This window comes from Schistocerca americana, chromosome 7, assembly GCF_021461395.2.
Source record: "Schistocerca americana isolate TAMUIC-IGC-003095 chromosome 7, iqSchAmer2.1, whole genome shotgun sequence".
Taxonomy (NCBI): domain Eukaryota; kingdom Metazoa; phylum Arthropoda; class Insecta; order Orthoptera; family Acrididae; genus Schistocerca; species Schistocerca americana.
In genome coordinates, this window is record NC_060125.1 from 506,210,586 (window position 1) to 506,231,811 (window position 21,226).

Below are 21,226 nucleotides of genomic sequence, written 5' to 3' on the forward strand. Positions count from 1 at the left end.
GACTGGCCACTGTTAAACTCAGCACTTCTTCTCCGGACCACAAATAGTACTCGGTATTTCACAAGAGAGAGACCGTGGCAATAGCAGTGAACAGTTTCAGGAGGCTTCTTCAGTAATTTCTCAGCCGGTGCGCGGTATAATCATTAGTTCAAACGTCGGCTTCGTACGTCCTTACATCGCCACATGTGCAACTATCACGTTGTACGGTTTAGCACTGTTACTTTTGCGTCAACACTGCTTCAGCAGGGCACTGACCATACCTCTTGTTCCAATTAATTCAGACCACCAGCCATGCTGTCCCCGCCACGCTCCCGACTTACGCCAGTCCAGACAACAACCACTTCACTCGGGGCCGACCATCGCTTCAAGGAACCTCCAGTAGCTTTCCGGCCCGAAGAGCGGTCACTGCCCTTTGGTGCGACTATCGATATGTGCCGCATTGTTCACTGGACAGAAACAGAGAATAAATAATAATCACGTTATTACTCTACAAAGAATAACTGGAGGCCATCCTTACACTAAAGTACTCACAAAATATCCATGAAAAACTCCGAAATTTTGTCTATGTGGTTCCGACACACCGTGTATACACTTGATTTTCAAGTAAGACTCGTACAATCATCGATTTGACTTGACGTTCAATACCTTTTCCTCACATTTGTCCTAAAGCTGAAGGAAATCTCAAGGCTTTTGTTTTATACTGCGAGTTTACTTGATGTGGACACCGCTGATGTTTCACAAAAATTTCAAAACACTGAAACAATATTTTCACGCACAGATAATCTCCAACCGGTTAAACATGCTCTTTGATTAAAACTCGCACTTTGTTACCTCCAGACATAATGAAGCTTAAGTTGAATTTTCCGTTCACACTTGTATGTTTTCTCTTAGTTGCATTCGAGAATGCTTGTGAATGTTTGCAGTGAATGTTTTGGAATAAAATTGTTGGTATACGTTCGAATGTACGAACAACACTGAAGACATTGCATAACCCTACAACTTTTTTCTCCTCGACGTCGCACGACGGTGTTTTAACAAATAATGTTCACGCGGTATCTCATCAGCGAATTATTGGTCAATGAATTATTGGCTTCAGTAGTTAACTATATTAATAAGTAAAGACTATTAGTTACTGATCGCTAAGTGACACAAACGTAGCCTAAGTATTCTATCAAATGGGATTGGCTTCATCAGGCCTTTATTTGACTTACGCATGACGCAGCACGTCGTTAAAAGTAATGATAGCGTAGCAATGCATTTCAGTGGAAGGAATATCCTGAAAAATGTAATTGCATGAGCATGCTGAAAACTAACACCTCCGAATTTTTCATTTTTTTAAATAAATTAAATGTTATTAACCAACGCCTTTGTTATTCACGTCTCATATTTGTAGCCCTCTGCCATTCGAGGGCTCAGAATTGTAGCGTGTAACATGGAGGTGTGCAACGTAACTAGAAGTATATCGGTCGTGAGAAACAGCGAGCTGTAACCGAGTTCCTGTAAGCACGAATTCGAGGAACGCGACGATACATGGAACACCCTCTCGTTTAGCATAGCAATGTCAGACCACACACCGGCGCTGCAACATCAGCAACAATCCGACGCCTTGCGTTCACTGTCATCGAAGATCCTCCATACAGTCTCGACTTGGCCCCAGCGGATTTTCATTTCTTTCCAAGGCAAAGAACACCGTCGAGGACTTCGCTTTGACAGTGATGAAGTGGTGCAGGCAGAGGTGAAATTGTTACTCTGTCAAGAAAGTCAAACATTCTACAGCGACGGTATCAACAAACTAGTCTCTCCTTATGAGTAATTTGTTCGTCGGCAATTTGCCTATGTTGGGAAACAAATATGTAGACATGAAGAATAAAATTGTAGAATGTTAAATACGTTCGTTTTATTTAAAATGCTTTAACAGTTTTCAACTATAAACTTCCGAGGCTTTACTTTTCAGCAAGGCCTCTTAATTAGACTTTTCAGAATATTCTATCCCCTGAAATGCAGTCTTCCGCTGTCATTCCTATTAACGACGTCTCATTTCATGCGTAATTCAAAAGAGGCACTATTTTGAAATAAGCGCGATTTGAAACAAGTGAAGTAATATGCAACGCAGTGAATCTGAAACAAAACCTTTACAAAGATATCGCCTATGGCAAAAGACAATGTCGTCTGACAGAACACTTACGTTGGAGTAAGTTTAGCGACCAGTAACGTCAGAAATATATTCTCTGAAAACAACAGGTAGAAAAACCTAATAAAGTTTTATTATTTTGTATTTAATGCACTTGCAGCAATCAATTCACACAACATAAGAATGGTACTGTCACTCAGTTCGTTTATATCGAAGTTGTCTCCAATCAGAAATTACCAACTACCAATGGTTTGAAAGTATTTTCCTCAATCTTTGCGATATCTTCAACACTGCGAAAGATAGTAGCGAGCGACACATTTCTAGAATATGGAGAACAGGGTGTTTGAAAACTGCTCCTCTTCAGCAGTATTATTTCTATAGTCAACAGTATGTTTTAAATGCTTTAAGGTTAAGAAACGTAGCTAGATATATTTTCCGTCGTTAGTGATTGCTGTGGAGTTGAACAAAATCGCCGTCGTTGTCCCTGCGATGCTCTTGCCTTGTGAGCCTCGGGACGACTGCGCTGGCCGGCTATAATTCACGTGGACAGCAGGCTGACAGAGGCGCCGCGTCATACATCACCCGGCGTCCACCCCCGCGACGCGTTTCCCTCAAGACTCACAGCAAGGCGACTGACCCCCCACTGTCCTCCTTCAGTAGTCTTTGACCAATAAGGTCTCAGCTGGCATCGTACCAAGTTTCTGCTTTTCGTCATTCATAAATACGCGCACTTTGCAGGAAACACACACACACACACACACACACACACACACACACACACACAGGTGTGTTACGAATGACCACATTCGCCCGATAAAACGGTCCTTCATATTTGAAAAAAAAAAAGTTTTTCTGGAGAGAGCAAGTTACTTGTTACTTTTACGCCATCGACGACACTATGTCTGACATATGGGAACGCTCAAGTAATCTAGCGTAACGAGTTGCTGTCCAGTCAAAATTTGCGCACTAAGCCACTCCAGTTCCACCTCCCCTGCAGATCACGAATGACACAGCTTCCACCCACACGACCAAACTCCACTTCGCTGAATTTGAGAACTGGAGTTTTTATACTATCATCCAAAAGTTGATTCAAAGGCACTGCTCGCATGATGTATTGTAACTAAAAATCGCTTCCAGTTTAGATTCTACAGCTCAAATACATTACGTGCCAACACATATGCTCTTTAATGGCACTTGTGGTTAGTAACAAGAGTGAATTTAGGACGAACTAAGCAATTCGGAACCAGAATGCCAGAATAAGAATAATTTGCATGACTCATTCTATGGTGTGCACAGAATTTTATTGTTGATATCGAAGCACTCACTCCGTCTGCAGGCCACAAGCGGCCCATCGGGACCATCCGACCGCCGTGTCATCCTCAGTTGAGGATGCGGATAGGAGAGGCGTGTGGTCAGCACACCACTCTCCCGGTCGTTATGATGGTATTCTTGACCGAAGCCGCTACTATTCGGTCGAGTAGGTCCTCAATTGGCATCATGAGGCTGAGTGCACCCCGAAAAATGGCAACAGCTCATGGCGGCCCGGATGGTCACCCATCCAAGTGCCGACCACGCCCGACAGCGCTTAACTTCGATGATCTCACGGGAACCGATATATCCACTGCGGCATGGCCGTTGCCAGTTGATATCGAAGAGGGGAAGAAATTCATAGAATTAGCTTCCGTAGCTGTTACCACTCTTCAGATAAAAGAAAGCTTACTTACAGATCGTCTGTCCCCTCACCATTGCAGCATCAGACGTCTAACACATAGCAATTGTATGAGCGAGAGTAAGAGACAGTTTGAAGGCCACAAACACGTAACACACAAGAAGTGTATTAATGCAGAAATTATATACTGATCATTCAAAAACAAATTTAAATCTGAGCAAGCCTTGTCACAGCATGGGACAACGTCCACAGTTTTAGATTACTCGTCGGGTAGTCGGTCCTACACAAGAAATAAAAGCGACACGAGAAGTACAATCAAACGAGAAATAAATATCTATTCAACCTCTGGAGAGTCGTGGCTAGTGAAACGTGGGAACCCGTGTTAAGAAACGTACAGGAAATGTTGTTCTTGACCATGAGAATTGACAAATACGAATACGAAGGGCGGCAAGTGCGGCAACTCTCAACCCCTTCCCCCGCTCGCCGCCTCCACAACCATCGGTGAGTGGCGTGCATGCAGCTCTCAACCCAAGCGGTGAGCATACGTGGCTCCGTATGTCGAAGTAAGCGCTCACGTACTCTCGCGACGCGGGATGAACTTTACCTGTATGATTTTATACAAGACTGATTCCAAAGTAACGGAATGAAGTTCATGTTCACTAAGGATGGCAACTACTTCCGCACTAAACGACATAACAACGTCGTCGTAAAACTGATACCGAATGGGCTCCGGCTCAAGTATCAGTAAGACTGCTCTTTATAGAGCATGCCCCGTTGGCTTCATTGTCTTGGAGGGAGGGAACACAGCGGAGTGGATACTCTGGGAAAAAATTGTTCCCATAGCAAACCTTTCGGGGAGGGTGGGTGGGAGGAGTGGGAGGGTTGAAGCACTGACTGTAGAAGCAGCTTTTGAACAGAGACGTGGGTGCAGATTTCCTGGTGCTCAAGTTGATCATCTTGCGATGGTGTAAGGTGGGTGGCTACAGTGATAAAAGCATCTCCTTCCATGCTGTTATGTGTGCATCGCTAATTTGACGTAACGACTCCTTTTACCTATTTACGCCCTCTTGTAACTTCCTGAAACTAATTGATTAGCTGATACCAAATGTGGTTCGGCCCTACCATCCGATGGTCCTTCATCTAGGCAACATATCAGGGGGTCCAGAAAGTTGATAAAAAATTATATTATTACTTGTACTTGCATTTTAAGATTTACAAATTGTTGAATATTTATGCAACTGGCATCTGTATTTGTAACTTTACCATCTGTGTGAATCTGGAATTGAAAATATTATTATTTAAGTAATTAAGAACTCCTCCTTAGTAAGGGAGTGGGTAATACAGCCGTTAACGTCTTTCCAAGCGTGGGTGATACATTGAGGAGAAGTCTCAGGCTTACAACTCTCTAGAGTTCAAGATGAGGTTTTATACTCCGGTGTGCAAGCGTATAACAGATTGCCATTGGCCGTCAGAAAGGAAATTGAAAACTCCCAAAAATTCGAAACCAATGTAAAAAATATGTCTTTTGTTGATCCTCCTAAATTAAGAGAGTTATTGGGCTCAGGTATACAAATTCCTATAACTAATATTTACATTAGATAAATCTTGACTTTCCAGTTCGTAGTGGCGTGTGCTAAGGTACATAAATGCTATGTTTGAACATTTAGATAAAAACAACAGCTAAGTAGCATTGAGGACGTAGTAGTGGCTTTTTTGAGATTCGTTCTCCTAACTTTGCATATATATAGAAGCAATTATCATAATTTTCAGTGTGAGTACATCAGCACTGCTCATAATTTGTTATTCGTATGTGTTGCACAAGTCCCTGGAGTGGTTGTTTCTGCACGCTAATGTATAACTTCATCTTTTCCACACCTCTGAACACTTCCTGCTACGACGAGATTTAAAAATAACAATATGTGAGTGAGATGTGCGTCAATAGGCCAGAAAATGTATATTACAATTTCAGACACATTTCAGTTGTACGTTTTCCGAATTTTTGCCCTGTGACGTCCACGCGCCCAAACACTACGCATACCAGAACGAAATATTGAAAATTTAAAAATAACTGATCTCTACCTTTGCAGTGGGATAAACTTGTTGTAAACATTAATCACTTTTACTAATTGAATTTTTTCTTTTGAATGACGTGAAATGTTTCACTTATTGTTGTTACTAATTTTTAAATATTACTTCTGATACGAAATCGGTCAATTGTCATCTATCAAAGAGACCAGATGACAATCGGATTTGTGTAGAGGAGGTTGAGGTAAGCAACATCGTTTGAACAAAATAGGTAGGAACACTGACTATTTTCGTGGCTAAGCGTGGCCCAACGCCACTCATTTTCATTAAGTCATGATTTCGTAGTGTCAAGTACTTTTCACCCGGACCAAGAAGACTCTATGTGCGGTGTCCAATGGGAGCAACTGTATAATGGGCAATGCTTTTACGGTTGCTCCCGTCAGCCACCGAGACATGTGTCAGCTTGGTACGAAGAATGTGTGCCCGAATTGTTTGTAATTTTCAATAATGATGCTTGGAACTAATTCAATATATTTTCCGTTGATATTGTAGTTGATCCGAATAAAAATATTTATATAAAGGAAATTGGTATACCGACAGTTAGGGTTTTTCAGGTATTCAAATCTCGAATAATTTCGTTCTTTTCTTTTGTTACTTTGAAAGACAATTATTACGAATAATAAACACTATTAACTCTCTTCATTTTCAAATGGTTTGTATTAACATTAAAGATGTCTGTGAAATCATAAACCCTTATTTATTATACCAGTATATACTTTCCTTTTACATTCAAGACTTAATCGTTAGGAAACGCACTACAAAAATGGAAGAGAATTCTGTGATACGTTAAATATGCAGTGAGATGTAACAGTCAGTTTATACCTGAATCTGTACCGGAATTACCGGCAGCTAATAAAGAAGCATTACAGACTGTGGACAAAAAGTTGTGGGATATGTAATGTTAATTATTTCTGTATATACACGTTAAAAGTATGATATTAATTGTATCTGTGTGTAACCTCTACGCCATTCTATATATTCATTATTCAACATCAATTTTTTGGGTCAGTTATTATCAGCCATCGATGAATAAATTGAAATCAGTGTCTTTGATTTGCCAGCGTCTCCCGCTCTAGATAGAACACTTCCCAATAACTAAATTATTAACTCAACTTTGAGATGAAAATAAAGCTTAGGTTCCCAACCGTATAACTTTTTCGATGGACAAGTTTGCGTTTGGACAGGAAAATAAAGATAAATTGTACTCAAACTATTATCATACTACAGTACTTTAATTATCCAGTTTGACACTCACCGTTTCCTGACTAATCTCATTATTGAGTAAGTGTGATCCAAACGAACGAGATTTTGACTGCGCTTGGAAGCCAATATCAAGTTCGGATAGTACGTTGAGGCTCCGATAAAAAGGGCGTGCTCTAACTTTTTACATCTCAAGACGATGATTCTATTAGTTTTTATGAATGTTTTGGAGACTTCGTCAGACGTTGTTAATACTAATTACAAAACATTTCATCCACAGTTATTAACGACGAATCATCGGAACTCGCAGCTATATGTCAAGTCTCGACGTTGTATGTCAGAATTCCGTCGCGCAAATTACACCCCTGCATGTTCCTCGTGTTGATAAAAACGTTCAGCCACGAAATAGCACAATTTTCAGAAGAAACGTGCGATATGAACATCTAATACGCAAATTTTAAAAGCGGAATCAGTTATATTTACTTACTTGCAACCAGACAAACAGTAAGTTAGTGGGCGTTTCGTTTTCCTGGAAGTTAACTCCCGGTCCTTTAATGTACTGTGCTGTGACACAAACTGCCTGACCTAATTACTGGATCTTGTAAAGGATAACCAGGCGAAATACAGTTTGTCGCCTGTTGTAATAAGCAAAGCAGAACGAAACTTCGTTGCTTGCAACAAGGTACGGTTTTAATTAATTATGTGGTAGGAAAGTTGTTGCGATAAAAGACTCCTGAGTTGTCTCTCAAGTAAAATGAAAACAGAGTAGCCAACACCTCTACATTAAAGTGAAGTAGAGTATCTGTTGAATCCTCCTAACGTGAAAAAAGTCATAGAAAGGACTTAAGAAATTCTCTTAATTGGCTACAGATGTATTCTTTCTACAAATACTAGCTGAAAAACCCGACAGTGTCGAGGTTTTCATTTTTCCATTTTCATATCGGAAACGAAATCAATAAATTAACTGTGTTTGAAGCGAAGTATCGAAAAAATTCCATTGCCATGTATTTGTGAAAACACCTTTGAAGTTATGAAACAGGTGTGCAAAGAGTAATATATAAGTTACAAATATATAAGTACAGTAACCAAATTAAGAGACATGATACCGAACAGTTTCTGTACGGTGGACACAGCTGCTGCCCATGACTACAACGTGATGTAATAAACGTCTCAACGGCAACGCCTCTTCATAGCTCTATAGACAGCTACCGTTTTCGCCTATAGCCGTTTGCGCTTCGCAATTGAAAGCTGTCAAAAGCTCTGCAATGTGTCAAACGCGCTGCAAGGTGTCCATGATTTCTTTTAACTGTCTCGACTCTGGGAATGTCTTAGTATTAAAGAATAAATGCATCAATGTTTCATGCGTCATGCAGCAGTTTTTCGCACATCTCAAAGTTTATAACGTCACATCTCCTAAACTATATGTGGTGCCAGCTATGGATCGCATACAACTTAAGACTTACGGTGTTTCTTTTTCTTCCTTTCTTCCAACTACTTCTTCATTATCTCCCCATCTGCTCGTTTCTTCTCATCTGTCCACACTGTCTGGGGTCGAAGTTTTGGCTCATCTTCTTCATAGTTTGCGTTTTCTGTCAGTAGCCTGAAGTAAATCCTGTCACGTATTATTTCTTCTGTAACACCTATTTTGTTGGTATCTTTCTTTACTGCTTCTGTGCATCCTACAATTTTTTCAGCTTACTTACATAACTAAAAATTTTCTTTGTAATCCGTGTTTCTTCCATTCTTTTTAAATGTCCATAAAATTTTAGCCGTCTCTTCCTCACTATATCTGTGACCTTTTCTGTATTTTTGTATAAATCTTCATTTCTCCTTGTAGTCCACCTATTTTCATTGTTTTTCTCAGGACCTAGAATTTTTCTTAGTATTTTTCTCTCTCTTTTTTATAGTTCTCTTAATTCGCCTTTCTTATTCAATGTAGGCACTCTGATCCAATTGCTGCTTGCGTCCTAATAACTGAATTATGATGTCTACTGAATGGCTATTCATTTCTTATTGTAGTAGTTTTGTCTTAATTTATATGCAGATTGTAACTTTTTGATTTTCTTTCTTTATTTGTTGTGTTATCCAGTCCATTGGCTTGGATCCACTCCCCAAGGTATTTGAATTTATCAGCTCTTTTAATTTTTCCACACTTTGTTTCCGCAAGATTTTCTGTATTATGTGTATGTTCTATATACTCGATTTTTTTCATAGGATATTTTTATCCCAGTCTTTTCAGCAGTCTCGTGTAACAGATCAAGCATAACTCTTGCGTCTGTTCGGTTTTCAGTTATAAATTCAATACCTTCCCCAAAGGCTAAACGTTTCACTTCAATTTTTTTCTTTGCTTGGGCCATGCTTATACCCTTCGTTCCTCTGTTCTTAATGCGCTTTCCCATGTTTTTACTATTTTATCTAAAGCCAAGTTAAAAGAAAATTGGGGACATTTACTATTTTATCTAAAGCCTAGTTAAAAGAAAATTGGGGACAGTCCATCTCCTTGTCGAACTCCTGTTTTGATTTTGAATGGTATATATATATATATATATATATATATATATATATATATATATATATATATATATATATATGTGTGTGTGTGTGTGTGTGTGTGTGTGTGTGTGTGTGTGTGTGTGCATGAATTATCACGATTTAACTCACTTTTACTTTTATATGCTTTATATGCTCACAACCATAGCAATTATTCTAACACTATACAAGAAAGTTCTATTTAGTTTGCGAGCTGCTTAAAGGAATACTTACAGCTTCGGACACAGTTACCATAGAGTACGCACAAACGAACTTGATAATAACGTCAGTACAGAATAAGGGACGCAGAATCAATCAAATTTTGCCACGTAACCACAGGTTGGAAACGCATCGCTGTGAAGCTACATCCATAAAACGAAATTTTTGGAAATTTTTGGTAAGGTGTTATAGGACCAAACTGCTGAGGTCATCGGTCCCTAATCTTACACACTATTTAATCTAACTTAAACTAACTTACGCTAAGGACGACACACACACCCATGCCATACAACGAAAGGTGGCAGGGGCAGCCTGCTGGAAGTGTGTATAATATATTTACAGGCTAACGTAAGATAATTTCGCGGTTTAGGTAATTTTGCAGTATTTTGTTATAAGCTTGCTGCGATGAACCCGTCCAGTATACTGTTTCCTATTTATGTCTTCTGTAGTTACGTTACATCTGCGCTCTCTCGCGGTCAGTGAAATGCACTGACAAAGCAAGTTACTGTTGTGTGACGCGTCTCATTTTGAAAGCAGGGTGGTTTGTTTCTTCGCAGTTGTAAATTAATTTTAGAGACACAAGAAGCAAGTAATATAAATTTTGTTTACACACAGTAGGTATAATGAGATCAATGGTGTTATGTAAACAATTTAGTTTATTTGTTTGGTGAAGAATGTGAGGACAAAGGACCTTAGGAAGTCAGTGCTTGGTGTTGCGATAGTCACACTCAATCTTGAGTCAGTCAGCTGGACGACTGTTGACGTTACATTAGTTCTACGGGCTTCATTAGATATTTAATGCGAATATACTGGAGGCAAGTATTCACACGCCTAACCATAAACAAACTTTTTAAATTCAAATTGTTGCCAAATTACCTAATGTCTATTGCAAGTATTACTGGCGTATTTCATACACCTAATTCAGACGATTGCCAAATTACCTAACCCACCTTTCCTGATTTACCTTCCCTTACAACAGAAGAATTTTATTTATTAAATAAACGATAATTTGAAACATATTTTAAGCGTTTTTGCTCATATTTTTTTTATTTCTAACTTTACGGGATTTGGTTCAACATGGAACGCATGTGAAACTAAAACCTAAAGAAATGAATAATGTGAAACGTGGAAAAGTGTACAGAAATTACGAAACTTCGGATCTCTTGGCTGTAACTAGACGAGTGACATATGAGAATAAGACTACACATAAAGCAGCGAAACTAAATGGTGTCCCCTTCAACAATATTATAAAAAAATTTTGTCAGACAATGAAGACACTCAACATCCATATATGGAAAAACTGGGCAGGCCACTTGCATTACCATTTGGAAGATATCACTGTGCTGTCCAATCCATTGTTGAGCTGCAGAAGCTGCGTTGCTTTTAACGTAATACAAATCGGAAAACTTGCGTAGGGTTTGGCTGCAACCTAAGGAAAAGAGCTTATGTTTAATCCTGCAAAACAGTTACCTTGCAAACGGTGGTGGTAAAAACTCGAAGACGTTATGGTTTGTATTTTAGGATTCCAGAAATTCCGGTAGACGCTGAGCTCTGTAGAAGATTCCTAATGAACCTATGGAGAAAACCCAGCAGCAGAACAGGAGGAAGAAGTTTCATTGGCCATATGTCTCAAAGGACACAACGAAGATTTCAGTCTACCACCATTGAACTCGACAATAGTAAGCAATGCCCCAAAGGCTGTAACTATTTCATTCAAACAACAACGTCTCCAGGAAAGATGACGAATGGATTTATACTATCTGCTTGAAGATTTACTAATCTGAGGTGCAAATAGAAACAGGTGCGTCATGGACAAGGCTTTTTTTGCTTAATAACCTACCACGACAACTGTCAAAATCCACAGACAAAGGAAGCTGTCGACATGTGACACAACTGTTGCGAACTTTCCACTTCTGCAGATGCGGTCTGAAGATTATGAATGAATCTCTGTATTGCAGAGTTGCTTTACCACTACTGCAGAATTACCTTACATGTTGAAAAATTACCTTCCTCTTTACAATTCAAGTTTACTTACAATTACGAACAGTGCCCATAATAAGAAAAGTGTTATACGTTTATAACATGTGGCTCAATAAAATTAAATGAAACACTTGTTGTTATTTTGCTCGAATATAGAAACACATATTGAAAACACTTGAAAATTACCTATATTTACAATTACGAACAGTGCTTATAATAAGAAAAGTGTTATACGTTTATAACATGTGGCTCAATAAAATTAAATGAAACACTTTTTGTTATTTTGCTCAAATAAAGAAATACGTATTGAAAACACTTGAAAATTGCCTTACTTTACCCTAGACGCTATACTAAGAATAGAAGTTACTGGATAAAACAACTCAGTGTAATTTTATTAGGCTGCAGTTGAAGAAAGACAAACTTTAAAACACTGTTCACAAATTGTTGCTCTACACCCAGTTATCCGTGAAATTAATTCCCATTAATTCGGATTGCTAGAACTGCTGAAAGTTTACTAATTTGTTAACGTAGGAGGTTGCACTAAATAAACAGCACTGCAGTAAGATATTCGATAGGTGCTACTGTTAAGTACAGTACATTTGATAGTTAAATCCAATTCCATTTTGTTAATGTGTGTAGAACTGTAAAAATACTCATGAAACTGTAAGTATTCATTTTCCTTCCGTATATAATTGGAAACATGAAATCCAATCGTGATCGTACACTGAAGCGGCAAAGAAAGTGGTATAGTCATGCGTATTCAAACACAGAGATATGTAAACAGGCAGAATACGGCGCTGCGGACGTCAACGCCTATATAAGACAACAAGAGTCTAGTGTAGTTGTCAGATCGGTTACTGCCCCTACAGTGGCAGGTTATGAAGGTTGAAGTGAGTTTGAACATGGAGTTATGGTTGTCTCACTAGCGATGGGACACAGCATCTCCGAGAGAGCAATGAAGTGGAGATTTTCACATACGACCATTTCACTAGTGTACTATGAATATCAGGAATCCGGTAAAACATTAAATCTCCGACACCGCTGCAAGAACTGGAGCAACGACAACTGAAGAGACTCTTTCAACGTGACAGAAGCAAATTGCTGTGGGTTTCAATGCTGGGCCATCAGCTAGTGTCAGCGTGCGAACATTCAACGAAACATCATCGATATGGGCTTTCGGAGCCGAAGGCCCACTCTTGTTCCCTATATGACTGCACGAAACAAAGCTTTACGCCTAGCCCGGACCCGTCAACACCAACATTGTACTGTTGACGACTGGAAACACGTTGCTTGGTCAGACGAGTCACGTTTCAACCGGTATCGAGCGGATGGACGTGTACGGGTATGGAGACAACGTCAGGAATCCATGGACCCTGCATGCCAGAAGGGGCTGTTAAAGCTGGTGGAGGCTCTGTAATGGTGTTGGGTGTGTGCAGGTGGAGTGATATGGGAGCCCCTGTGCGGCTAGATAAGATTCTGACAGGTGACAAGTACGTAAACATCCTGTCTGATCACATGCATCCGTTCAAGCACATTGTGCATTCCGACGGACTTGGGCAATTCTAGCAGAACAATGTGACACACTACACGTCCATAATTGCTACAGATTAGCTCCAGGAACACACCTCAGATGGCCACCAAACTCCCCAGACATGAAAACTATTGTACATATCTGGGATGCCTTGCAACTTGCTGTTCAGAAGACATCTTCACCCCTTCGCATTCTTACGGATTTATGGATAGCCCTGCAGGATTCATGTTGTCAATTCCCTCCAGCACTACTCCAGACATTAGTCGAGTCCATGTCACGGCACTTCTGCGTGCTCACGTGGGCCCTACACGATATTAGGCAGATGTACCCTTTTTTTTTTTTTTTTGGCTCTTCAGTGCATATGTTAACACATGGTCACTGTTAGAGACCAATGCTAACTACGGATGTGAGCACACTACTAGTCAATCAGTCCGATGCCTAAATATTAACAGACAGTAATAGCAAAAACGGATAGGGAGCTGACGCTGTGTATTACGCTGTAGAGCTGTGGTGCACTGTGATTGACCAGAAATGCAAGCTAAAAACGTTTTTTGAAATCCTAACATGTCCAATCGTGTGGATAGCTGAGCGTTTAACACGCATCACTACCACAACGTAGACACGGTTACCGCTCCAACTAGTGACAAGGATCTTTTTTCGGAGGATGGACTGGGATCGGCTCAAATCTGATCCTACGGGCGGCTAAAAAGTGTTGGTGAATTAGTGACACCGGTTTTATATCGGTCAGGAAATCCGGATGTTTATAGAATTCCCATAAGAAATGGTCTGAAGGATTCCGTCCACTCTGCCGAGCAGCGTGGAAAAACTCATTGCTTTAGTCCTACCAATCCCTTTTGATGGGCTCATATTTAAATTTCTGAGTATGTGGCGAAAACGTTCAGAAAGCATTTTATTACTAGAATACAGGAACAGAGAACAAAAATAGAAATCTTTAAATTAGGAAGTCACGCGGAAGTACTCTCACACGTAAAAATAATTGCCGAGGAAATTAGGACAGGAAGTGTAATGTTTTATTGGCAGATCTACAAACTAAGAATGAGTTTTATCAGATTGACAATAGAAAATCTGTGCACTTTGAAACAGATAAAAGGTGAACCTAAATGGTCGAGAAAAGTGTACAAAGCGCTACAAGCAATTGGTATAAATAAGTGAGAAACTAAATACAGAAAAAATGATAAACTAAATTAAGAACTAGGACGGTTTTAAACAAAAAACAGTTCTAAGAAGGCAAGCACAGATGAGTACAGAAATAGATGAACAAATAAAAGAGTATTGGAGAAATCATAATGTTGACATAGGGGCTTAAACGAAAGAAGAAGAAGACGATTAGTATTGGTAGCCTATGAGCATATCAACATAGCATGTCAGTTGTGGAATAAATTACATATTGGGCATTAGGATCTTGAGAATGAGATACGTTTTCATAGGTGGGCATCTCTCCGGAAGTCAAGCTGAAATCAAGCTGAAACTGATAAGCGTGTTATTATAACTACCGTCTCATTTCTTATTTCCAGCTATTTAATTGCTTCCAAGACAGCCGTGCTTCCGTTGACAGTCTTAGCTATCTAGGGCAGAATATTTCAATCCCTCGAGGACCGAAGATCAGTCTGATACGTATACGAAAGCTCTGAAACGTTACCTCGGGTGTCTTCACATGACTCTGTTTGAATGGCAGCGGGCTATGAAATCTGTCTTTCGAGAGAGAGATATAAAAAATGGGCCATCACAGAGCATGAAAACGCCATCCGATCTTTCGGAGTTAGGGATGGGGGCAGACGCTGCTATTGTCCCTCCATTATTAACGTCTCCATTAAACCGATCGTGGCCCTTCCATTCCCATTCAGCTGTCTACTTTTTACTTCCGTCTCTTGCTTATCGATCGACAGCTTCTAGCTTCCACTTCTTATTTTGCTGTGACGGTTGCATATAATTACGAGTTGCCTGACAGGGAATATTCATGATTAAAAAGTGCTACGAAAACGGATTACCAACTATTACGATGTCATCAAGTTCTTAATTGCTGTGTGGCATTTGAAATGCATCTTTATTAAGCAGAGTGACGTAATACAGGTAAATAATCTGGGTTGGCAGCTGTGATGAATTGTTGAAACCATTTAATGCCACATGCAGCTGTATTTTTTATTAATTGCTTGCACGATTGCACAATTTCAGTCATAGACCATTATCAAACACCTTTACAAAAATTCATTGATGGCACATTATGCCAGATATGTCCTTGCAGCTCTGTATACTTACGTAGCGTTCACGGCCATCGTGGCTATCAGTACACATGTCGTAATTGTCATAGAGCCGAAATCACTCCTAACGTTTTTAAAAGCTGTGACATGTAGCAGTACGAATGGAGCCAGTGATTTCAAAGTTATGACTGTTACGACACCTACACTCATAGACACGTTGATGGTGGATGATGTATAAGTATACAGAGGTCTAGAGGCTTGTAGGGTATAACGTGCCATAGATGAATTTATTTTGTGAGGGTACCTGGTAATGGCCTAAGACCGATATCGTAAAATTGTGTAACCAATACAGGAAAAAACGACAGCTGCAAGCAACATTATATCGTTTAAGGTACTACAGCAAATTTATTATGATGCAGTGGATTTTCGGACAACACATGGTCAGAATGTTTCAAGCGTGAACTAAAAAAACAGGAAGGAAAATTAGAATTTAACATCCTACCGACGGCAAGATGATGACGGACGGAGCACGGACGAGGAGGAAATTGTCGGGGCTCTTCTGAAAGAAATTACCCAAGCATTCGTCATAATCGGTTGGGAAAAATCATGGGAGACAATGGTCTGGATAATAACATGGAGAATTTAATCTCTCTCCTGCCGAGTTCGAGTCCATTGCCTTAACCAACGCAACCCATCCGTCACTAGAACGGTAACCGTATTTGTGACACTATATAAGCTTCATTATTTTCTAGGGACAATTACGATAATTTTACATTTTTGTCTTGCGAATGAAAATTTTTTGAAAATTCGTATGAATTTGTCCGGAATTAAAATCGTATATTTAATGCAAATGTCCTAACGATTGTTAATATTCATTGCTAGCAACATTCAGCCGCGGTTATGTACAAACATACAAGTATTACAGAGAGCTTTGTGAATTTTCCTTATGATACGAGGGTAACTCGGAAAGTAAGTTCCTATCGATAGTGAATGGAACTACAGTGAAAATCCGATAAAGGTTTGCATAGCTGTGTTGGGCAGTGTCTCTAGTATGCCCATCGAGTGCACCACGTCGCTTTTTTCAGTTTTGAGCACATTGTGAGCACCTAAAGAGGTCTAGTAAATAGTGTCTCCCGCCAAGTACGAGTGTTTGTGAGAAATTTCGCCGTATTTTGTGTAGCCCACACAACATAACTTTCACGCATTTCTTTCTTCATGACAAATCTCTGCCGCACAGCACACTTCAGGGGAAATGAGGACATTCCTACAGCGTTTCAGACAGAAGTGTTTGATTACCCACCATACGGTCCGAACTTCGCTCCCTTTGATTTTCATCTCTGCTCACATGGCTACGAAGACAACATTTTGACACAGGCAACAAGCTGCAAATCAACTTAGAGAATGTGCAAAAAGCACAGGCAGCACTAATCATCAATCTTCAATAGGTTATTTTGTAGATATACTGTCTTCTGACATTGCTGCTTTGTTATAGACAACCACATCATCTGCGAACAGTCTTAAAGAGCTTCCGACGTATTCTGTTAGAATAATTACGTAGACTGTAAACAGTAATGAGCCTATCACAGTTCCATAGGGTACTCCGGAAACTACCTAGAAATCTGTAGATATTTTTCCGTTAAGAGCGACATGTTGAGCTCTATCTGCAAGGTAAGTCTTCAATCCAGTCGCAAATCTGGTCCTATATTCGGTAAGCTTTTTTTTTTTCTTTTTTCACTAGAATGCAGCGCGGGACGGTGTCAAACGCAATCCTGGTATCTGCTTGAGCGTCGTTGTCTACAACGCTATGATCTGATGGAGGAACAGAACGAGCTGTTTGGCAAGATCTCTGTTTGCAGAACCCATTTGATTTTTACGGAGGAGATTTTCTTTCTACAAAAACGTCATAGTTCTTGAGCGTAAAACATCTTCCGTAACTACCCGGTAAGGAAACTGGAGGGTGATGATATTGTCATTAGCCTTATTATCTGCTACCTACAGTTAAGCGGTTTACTGCAAATGGTAGCTTAACTTACAAAGTTTTACACGGACATATACTCACTTTCTGTCGGTTTTTCCCAAATAGTAGCTTAACACACGAAGTTTTTATGGATACACCTCCAGATGTTATCTGACTCATCAATTACAATAATTTTAACAATGGCTAATGTTTCACCAAGATGGTGCACCATCACACACATATTTGCTCGCTAGTTCTTGGATGAAATCTTCCTATGTCTACATGCATACTCCTAAAGCTACCGCATGGTGCAGGGTGCAATGTACCTTGTCCCACAACTACTCATTTCCTTTCCTGTTCCACTCGCAAATACAGCGATGGAAAATCGACTATCTATAGGCTGCCGTAAGAGCCCTAATTTCTCTTATCTTCATGATCCTTACGCGAAAGATTCAAACGCTGCTACTCAAAATTTTCTCGGTAGGGTTTCCCGAAAGAAACGTCGTCTTCTTTCGCGATATTCCCATTTGAGTTCACGGAGCATCTCCTTAGTACTTGCCTGTTGATCGAACCTACGGGTAACAAATCTTGTAGCCTGCTTTTCAAATTGTTCGTTGTCTTCTCTTGATAAGGATCGCAAACACTGGACCAGCACCAAGAATGGGTCGCACTAGTGCTCCATACGCGATCTCCGGTGAACTACATTTCAAACTTTTAAATATAATTATATTATTGTAACTGTATGAAACTTATGAAACTATTACGTTTCGCTAGGAAACTGTGTGACTTTAAATTCCGATTTTCAGTGTCGCCCTTGTATCCTGAACTGGAATCGCCTTTGCTACCCTACTTTTTAACATGAACATTAAGTACACTAAGTACATAAATTACTTTCAATGTGTTTGATGCCAACCAATCAAAGCAGAATCTGGCTACCTATGAATAAAACTGAATACAAAGAATTGTTGTCAATAAAACTCATAATGGCTTCTTCATCACTCATGCACAGTGGTTAACTGTTACGTATCGAAACTGTGCGCTGTTAGGAAAACGCATCTACTGAACTACACAAAAATTTTACAAATGAATGCCGTTTCTAATTTCATCTCAGAAAGTTCGTTTAGGACCTGTGATCGTTTCTCAACTGCCAACGCAAAACTCAACTCTGCTCTATCTGCATGCTATGAAAATGAGAAGTGCTGAACTGCATGTACCTGTAATAAATTACTGCGCGGCAGACTAGCTTATCTTGTTTTATTTTAAGCTAGTTTCATAAATTAAACTTCGTTATCTTTTAAAAAAAACACGGGTGACTGTGCGCGCAATGGTGCAAAGTGGGCAGTGCAACTTTTACCAGATTTATTTTTCATTCAACAGCGAAAATTAGCTTCGGTGAAATATTATTAAACGAATAAATTGGTTTTTTTAATTTCATTAAAGTCCTTTTAATAATATATAAATGATTCATACTAACATGACCACTTTTCCTTGACATGTTTATAAACCATAAAAATTAATTTTAGACATAGAATTTACTCTTTGCTTTTTAATGAAATACTTTCAACTAATTAAAGATAATTGTAATATTATCTCACGTTTGATAATTCACCCTTGATACCATGGGGGTGAAACTCATTTAGGGAGTCACAATAACAATACGGTGGTTCTCTGCCAGGTCACTTGGAGCGCTGTGTGTTTACCAGTCCATGATCTCTCTTTCTTATTGGCTGAGTTTTAGCCTTGCTTGTCTGTTTTTGTTTTATTGTTAACAGAAACGTGTTTCACCACACAGTGCTTCTTGCTTCTCGTGTGTATTGCGCTTTTTGTATTGAGTTGTAAATATGTTTCTCGTATTATGATTGAGTTCTGTCTGTATCCGTAGTATTGGATGGAATAAATGATACCGTACTTACTTTTATTTCATACAACACAGAAGCTCGTTTCGTCGATGGTGTTTTGTGGACTTGTATGAATCTGTTACTAGCTTACAAATCCGTGTGTCAACTGCTCGATTTAAATGCATGTTAAGTATGTTGCTTTCAATCTTCTTTATTTTTGTTTGCATCCGTTTTTCGTACTTTCTCGCATTTAAAGGTGAACTCCATGTTCGCAGGTGTTCAGAGTATTGGTCTCCAACTTTACGACACCTTGACACGGAAAGAGTATGTAATTCTGCTTTGAATGATGTACTCCCTGCCATTAAGTGCCATGCATTTCACAGTGGCCTGCAGAGAATGGGTGGAGACGTAGATGAGCATTCACTGTAGTCTTGGTGACTAGAGCATTCTTCCTTGCAAATGCTAGAAGTGTGACAGTACTTACGCAGATTTTATCGGGTACTGCAAACAGTACATTGTATCTGAAGGCAAAGAAAATTTCGGTGGCCCGCATTAAAAACCGTTGGAACAGAAACAAGATTGAATTCTAGCAGTATACTTACAATGCATTTAAATCGAGCAGCTCACACACGGGTGCGTAAGCAGTAACAAATAGACTTGAGTCCACAGAATAACATGCGATGAAACCAGCTTCTATTTCATAAGAAACAAAATCAAATATGGAATCATTTACCCCGTCCGATATGACGGACGAGAACGAAAATTAAACAGAAAAACAGAAAATATTTACCATTAAATTCAAATAGTGCACTGCACAAAAGAAGGACATAATAAGGAACATAATTTCCACTTGATAACAGCCACACTGTCACAACTGCAGTAGTGGATATTACAAATAAATACTCTTTGCCACCAGACTACCAGACCCAACCACAAAGAAGAAGTGAAAAATATTATAATCTAGCACTCGTATTCTCTAACTAAGTATAGAGATTAAAGTTAGATAGTTTCCCGTATTTCAGGTAGGCTGCCAGGCCGCTCTCAGCGCCACTGTCGGTGTCTGTCTCCGTATCGTAACATGGATCTTGTACTTCTGACATTTTGTTGTTCTGTGCTGGATACCAAAAAAGTAGACATTGTTAAATACAATGAAATCTCTATTCTGCAATATTTACTCACCTGATCACCCACTTCCAATTCCTCGTTTTCTTTATCCCTCTCTCACTGGCACTATCTCCTTCACTCTTTTCCTAGCACTATTCTGTCACTGTCAACTATGTTCTACTAGCACTGTGTCACTCTCTTTCTCTCACACTGCCGTTGTACCCATCTCTCTTTCTATAATATAACCACTGTCTTCTGTCTTCCAGTATTTATTACATTTTCGTCTCTTTCCCACAGCCGCGGTCTAATTCTCTCTCAGCATAAAAAGGTGCGAATGCGCCAAAGTTTTGGAAAAAATTTTAAAGGTGCTGAGGAAGATAGACTCAGACAGTTGTACCCCACTTTCTAGTAAGAATCTTTTAAACAGGAACACAGTAGTTTTCCGCAGGTTCCTTCTTTTCCCCGTTATGCCAGGGCATGTCAGTCATATGAAAAGAGCATCATGAGGCAGTTACCTTTTGTGAAACTGAAATAACGCAAAAATATATTTAGATCTCAGACAGAATTTTACGTCCACAAAATTTTGTGTGTGCTTCAGTTCTACGGACTCGGGTTCCCAAAACCGTTCTGATGGTAACGGAGACACTTTATAGCATATTTCTCCCTACTACGTTACTTTATAAACTACGTTTTCGCCTCGCACCGAATTTTACGTGCATATTTTTCGTGTGCAAGCGATGTAACTTTGAGTCTCTGTACCTCAG

The 21,226-nt window shown here is 39.5% G+C and overlaps 1 protein-coding gene and 1 pseudogene across 1 annotated transcript in view; one reads left to right on the forward strand and one right to left on the reverse strand.

Annotated features, from left to right (window-relative positions):
- Nucleotides 1-21,226, forward strand: part of LOC124622157 (allatostatins) — a 513,094-nt gene that overhangs the window by 213,243 nt on the left and 278,625 nt on the right. The gene's annotated exons all lie outside the window — the stretch shown is intronic.
- LOC124623331 lies at nucleotides 3,654-3,771 on the reverse strand (annotated as a pseudogene).